The sequence below is a fragment of the Arvicanthis niloticus genome, chromosome 23 (genome assembly GCF_011762505.2).
Source record: "Arvicanthis niloticus isolate mArvNil1 chromosome 23, mArvNil1.pat.X, whole genome shotgun sequence".
NCBI classification, from domain to species: domain Eukaryota; kingdom Metazoa; phylum Chordata; class Mammalia; order Rodentia; family Muridae; genus Arvicanthis; species Arvicanthis niloticus.
The window spans coordinates 36,396,479-36,403,016 of record NC_133430.1 but is presented as its reverse complement, the minus strand read 5'-3'; positions in this window follow the sequence as shown (position 1 = coordinate 36,403,016).

The window sequence follows — 6,538 nt, the reverse complement described above, 5'->3', positions numbered from 1 at the left end:
CACTCTGACCCCAGTGAGGGAGGCAGATTTTTGATAACCAACAAAGAGCTTTTGTTCAGGTTTGCGTCAGGATAGATCAGCTCTCCCCAATTGCACGGGGCCATTTACTTCTAGGCTCATCTTCCCTTTCTGCCCCCAAAAGAACCCTTAGCCCTTCCTCCACAGGTCCAGTCCCCAGCGCCCCACCCCCTCCTCCTCTCGGTCTGGAAAACAGCTTTGCACGCTAACCTCCAGGGGCATTCACTGGCTTTCCAGCGGGGTCCCCAACCCCACAGGCTGCCAAAATAGGCTCTTTACACTCCCGTAGATGGGAGAGAAAAATATGCTTGTTCCGTTGCAACTGTCAAGCAAAGGACGTGCTGAGCTCAGATAGAAATAGCAGCAGGGTCAGGGCAGGGCAAGGCCCCAGCATTTCATTAGCTCGGCTTGGCCCAGGGTGATTAAATGCACACAGTGGCCTATGAATGGGGCCATGGAGGGCAGCGCACTGTGCAACACAGGAAAATCATTCTTTGGGTGCTGTCAGCTGGCTGAATGGGACTTAATCATCGGGATAATGAGAACCCATTTCCATTGTTTTAATTTGACGGAAGGAGTGAGAAAGAAGGACCTTTTCCCCCCTCTGGGTGAAAAGATGTTAAACTGTGGCCCATATGTTAAACGGAGTCGCATATCCTCCATGCTGCTGTTGACTAACCCCCCAGGTTTGGTGCTTTTTACCACTACAGTAAGAAGAGTGTGAGCACCCGAGTTCTTGTTGGTACTTCCTTTGTAGACCCTGTGATAAACTGGATGTGTCTTCGGTGCTGGCAATGGTCCCCAGCAGCTGCACCAAAGCATCTTGGACAGAGAGAATCCACTGGGTAAAGCAGACTAGGCTCTGCCCCTACAAAATGCTTCCAGCCATGAGTGAATCCTTTATTTTTTTTTTTTTCTTTTTTTTTGTCTTTATCTTTCCTCCTTTTAAAAATTTAAAGATGTGTGTGTGTGTGTGTGTGTGTGTGTGTGCGCTTGTTTCTGTGTGTGTGAGAGGAGAGAGAGAATGTGTGTGTATCTTTCTGTCTGCGTGTACCAGCACACATCTGTGTATATAATTTCACAGTGTATATTCGAAAGTCAGTGAACAACTTGTAGAAGTCTTTCCTTCCAGCCTGTGGGTTCCAAGGATCAAGCTCAGGTCATCAGCCTTCATGGCAAGTGCCTTTACCCACTGAACAAGCTCATCAGAGTGTCTCTCCCTCTCCCTCTCCCTCTCCCTCTCCCTCTCCCTCTCCCTCTCCCTCTCCCTCTCCCTCTCCCTCTCCCTCTCCCTCTCCCTCTCCCTCTCCCTCTCCCTCTCCCTCTCCCTCTCCCTCTGTCTCTCAATAAAAGGTTGAGTGGATTCAAGTTACCTACTCAGATTAAGCAGAATTCTGAGTTTCTTGCACTTCATTTGAGGTCCAAGAGCCCAACACTATGGTAGACAGAACCTCAGCACTGTGGGGCTTGTCAGGACCGGAGCTCTGTGCAGAGCATTTGCCTACCATACACAAAGCCCCAAGTTCAATCCCCGGTATCACAAAGAGTGAAACAACAAAACTTCCCAGAACTGGAACAGAGCCAGCTAGTTGGGATAACCCCTGGCTCCCGGGAGGCAGAACAGCTAGTAATTGATTCCCGATCCCTCAGCTTGATCTTCTTGCTGTCCTTCCAAGATCACACACGTCATATGGAAACATGAGTTATTTATTCTCCAACCTGATCACTCATTTCTTTACTTCCATGGAAATCCATGACAGCATGCCCTCCCAAAAAAGTCAGCGAGGGAGACTTGAAACACAGAAGCATACCAGGGAGCTCTAATTCACTGCGCTCTAGAGAGAAGGGAGTTGAAGTTGGGGTGGGGGGAGAGGAGCTGACAGCGGTGAAGGACACTTTGTAAACTGATGAAGGCTTGTGAGGGCCAAGGCTGGGGAGAATTTCAACCAAGAGCAAAAAATGGATTTGGGTGGTGTGTTTGAGAGCAGGAAACAGACGTGGTTGGAATGAAGACTCCATGTGGGGAATAAGAATCCATCAGAGTGAGGCCAGATGATGTGGGATTGTGAAAGCCAGGCAGAGCGTGCTTTTCTCTCCCTACTCCATCTGTGGTCGTAAAATGTGATTGTGGTCGCTGTCATTTGTTTTTGTTTTCATTTCCCCCCTCCCGTGTTCTTCAAAGAGATAGGCAGGAAAGAATAGCCTGTGCTCTTTCATGGAGCACAAAAGGGGAAACACTCTTTGATGGCTCTAGGATTTTAGGCCTGGGCTCCAGACTAGAGCTGATGTGTCTTTTGGGACTCTCTTTCCCCATGGAAATTATGCAGATCCTTCTCCTGCTTAATACAGACTAGTTTCTTCTGCTATTTAGGGATAGTCTTGCTATGTAGCCCAGGCTGGCCAGAAACACTCCTGAGTGCTAGGATAATAGGCACATCCACTATACCCAATCCCTTCCCTTGAAGATTTGAAAGAACATAGATAGTGGGTTCTCCATGGCACAGAATGGATGTCTAAATAAACAAATGAAACAGATAAATGGCCCACGCAGCTCCTTTCCGAAGAAAAATACCCACCTTCTCCTCAAAAGCCATGTTCTGTACAGCCAGTGTTCTGAGAATGCACCAAACCATCAGCCTCAACTACGGAAGCCCAGCAGGGATTCTCTCTGTGGCTGCAACAATTCCTTGTCCCTCCTTGCTGAAGGCACACTCCACTGCTTTGAGGACTCATGAAGATTGGAGGGGAAAGTTGAGTCTAGGTGGTATGTGGCATTCCTGGGACGGGTTTTTCTCATCCCTGAAATTGAATGTCACCCACCACGCCACTCCCTGCCTGCAAAGCTCTAGTAGTAGTCAGTACAAATATTGAGGCCTTGTCCCAAAGAAGAGAGAGAGTGCAGAGGGGGATTTGGAATGACAGCTCTTACTATTTGTAATTTTGGAATTTGTGATTTTGTTCCAAGAACTCCAAACACTTAAAAATGTCTGGGAGCGGCTGCGGTGGCATGTCTCTCTAGTCTCCAGGGTCCACACTGGTTCTGTGCCGTCTGTAGACTCAGTCTCCACACTTTTTCTTTGCGGCCGTCTAAACTGCTCTGGCAGGAGACCAGAGCTCCATTCTCAACACTCGTGTCAGGCAGCTCACAACCTCCCATAATTCCAGCTCCAGGGGATCCATCTGATGCCTCTGGTCTCTGTGGGTACTGGCACTCGCAAGCACATACCCACACACAGACACATGGAATACCCGTAATTGAGAAGAGAGTAAATCCTTTAAAAGACATCATAAATCCAAAGTGCCTCTGGCAGTGTTCACCTTGCTCCAGTTCACTGCAGCCTTCTCTGAACACACACATGCTTACATTGCCCCACACATGTCACCGTGCCACTCAGTGCCAACGAGTGAAGCACCCAGTTCACATGCAGGTCTGTGCAATGAACTATGGTGTCTTCACTACACAGACAGTGTTCTGCTCATGTAAGCATAGTGGTTTAATTACAGAAGACAAAGTCTTTTTTATATTTTCTACCACCATCCTTCAGTCTGTAAGGATATTTAGATTCTACTGTGTCAGGATGTTTAAAGTTTTTTTTAATTGCTGTTTGAGTTGCTGACTTGAGTCTCATTTATCTTAAAATGTTAAGTGGATTTTGGCTTTGGATTATAATTTCCAATAATTTCTTAGACGACCCTGAATGAGCATCTAGAACTTTGCATTTTGTGTGTGTGTGTGTGTGTGTGTAAAGTGGCATTCTTAGTATTGGCAATCATGAAACCAAATTAATCAACTCAGATATATTCAAATTGCTATATGTCCTGTAGTATCAAATATTCAGCCAAAATTTAATGTCTATGTAAATAAATATGTCCATCTCATTAATATGCAATGTCATATCATCTTTAATAAATAGTAAAATTGCATGTCTATCAGATAATTTTCCAATGTGTGTATTTGTGTTTATGTGTACATGTTTATATGCATGCAAAGGAAAACCAGAGGATCACTTCAGACTTCCTCAAAAATACTATCTATCTCCCTTGAGACCAAGTCTTCCATTGGTCTGGAGCTTGCAAATTGGGTTAAACCAGCTGGCTATCGAGCCCCAGGGAGTCTTCTGCTTCTGCCTCCCCAGTGTTGAGAGTCTAAGTACACCACCCTGCCTAGCAGTTTTATTCAGGTCCTGCTTGCAAAACAAGTACCTTATCAATGGAGCCATCCCCTTGGTCGCTAAAGGATTGTTTTAAAATAAATCTTAGTTATTTATTATCAGTAAATGTTTGAATTATATTGCACTTTTATATATCTATATTCTGAAGGTCATGTAAACATTTCCTGGGTGTGAAAAAAAATAACCAATAGGGAAGAAGATGTCCTGGTCTACAGATGGTTTTGTAACATGTTCGTGTTGATTTAAAGGGAGCCTCCCTGTCAACCACAGCCCATTCTTCATCCTCTCTCCAGTTGTTCCTTTTGACCAAGTTAAACTTGCTGTTGTTTCTTCTGTTTAATGTTAGCAGTTTCAAATGGAAATTGTGTGCATGGCTACTTTACTCTTGTGTCTTCTTGGGTCTCTTTTTCTCATGTTTGCCCTTTTCCATTTCTTTTTTTGTTTTGTTTTGTTTCTCGAGACAGGGTTTCTCTGTGTAGCCCTGGCTGTCCTGGAACTCACTCTGTAGACCAGGCTGGCCTCGAACTCAGAAATCCGCCTGCCTCTGCCTCCCAAGTGCTGGGATTAAAGGCGTGCGCCACCACTGCCCGGCCCTTTTCCATTTCTACAAGTCAAGATTTGTCTTTCCATTCATGTGTCTTTTTGTGGTCTTTCTCCAGTTTTAAACTAGTGGGGTGACTGTCACCATCCACAGTGCAATGAGCCTTTTCCTGCTGTCCTCGTTCAGTGTAGATGTTGTATCGCTTTCTGGGAACCCGTGTTATTTTGCTAACCTGTTGACTCTTGGAATGTGCAACCTGAACTTCACCATCCTTTTGGACGGGCATGAAATCCCTGCTCCTGTCTTGAGGTCATATAATCTTGTGAATATAAGAAGATGTCTTAAGATACCTCTTATGGTCAGAAGTCACAAAGAGCTTGAACATCTATGGTCACTACTATGTCAGCCATGTCCACAGATAAGAAGACAGCTCATTGCTTCTCTTATATGGAATATCCTCTACTAACGCTGTCCCTTTGTGCTCCCTATCCCAGTCAACTGGGGCGTGTTTCTCCTGTTCCCTACTTTAATCCAAATTAAACTTTTGTAAGACTTGTTTTTCTTAAGCCAGCGCTCAACAAGTGTGTTCTTTAAAAAACCAGAAAGCAAATATTTTAAGCTTTGAGAGTCAGGCTGTCTGTGTTAGTCAGACTTCATATTGCTGTGACAAAATTCTTGACCCGGGCAATTTAAGGGAGGAGACGACGTTGATCTTGTTCATAGTTTTCAGAGTTTCAATCCATCATGGCATAGAAGGCAGGACAATGGAGAGCAGCCTGCCTCAAGGCAGACAGGAAGCTGAGACAGAGTTACCGTCCCTGCCCCTACCTGGCATTTGTCTTTTATTTTGCTTTACTTTGCTTTATTTTTGAGACAGGGTCTCATCATGTAACTATGGCCGGCCTAGAGCTCACTATGTAGACCAGGCTGTCCTGGAACTTGCAGACATCCTCCTGCCTCTGCCTCTGCCTCCCAATTGCTGGGATTAGAGTGTAAGCCACCATAACGGACCCTGGTTTTGTTTTTTTTGAGACAGGGTCTTGTTATGATTCCCTGGCTGGAACTCGCAGTGCAGAGTAGACTGGCCTCAAACCCAAGATGATGTTCTTATCTCTGCCTCCTAAGTCTTTTCCTTCTTTTATCCCCTGTGAGCACCCACCCAAGCTGAGATGCTGTCACCACAGTCATGGCAAGTCTGCCTCCTTATCTACAGTTCTCTGGACCATCCTTGCAGAGGGAAGCACCCTGAAGTTTCCTTTACTAATTTCCTAAACCCCGTCAATCCAACCAACCTGGCAATGAAGTTGAGTCATGACACTCACTGTCTCTGTCACAGCTACTCAGTTCTGCCACTGTAGTACAAAAGCAGCCATCGCCAGCATGCTGACGAGTGAGCTTGGTTGTGTTCTAATCAAACCTAGATTACAAAAGTAGAAGAAGAGCTGTATTTGACCCTAGGACCACATTCTGCAATCCACTGCTCTATTATGATTCTTCTGCTCCCCTCTGTCTCCTTCTCCATGGTTAGCTATTTATGAGCTCAGATCTCCTGAGGGAGGGGATGATTCTCTCAAAGTTACGGACCTTTTCTCCTAGATCTCTAGGACCAAGAAGCTGTTTGACAAAGGCAAATGGTTGAATACCAGGGCGGTCACAGAGAAGCAGCTTCCTCCAGGCTTGGTAAGACCATCACACATTTCAGAGCAGATGTAGTGGTAGCTAGGTCTATGGGAACAGGGATGAGACGGTTAAAGACTCACTAGAAGGAGAAGAGACATTACCAGACCAACCCCAGAGATTCTGTCTA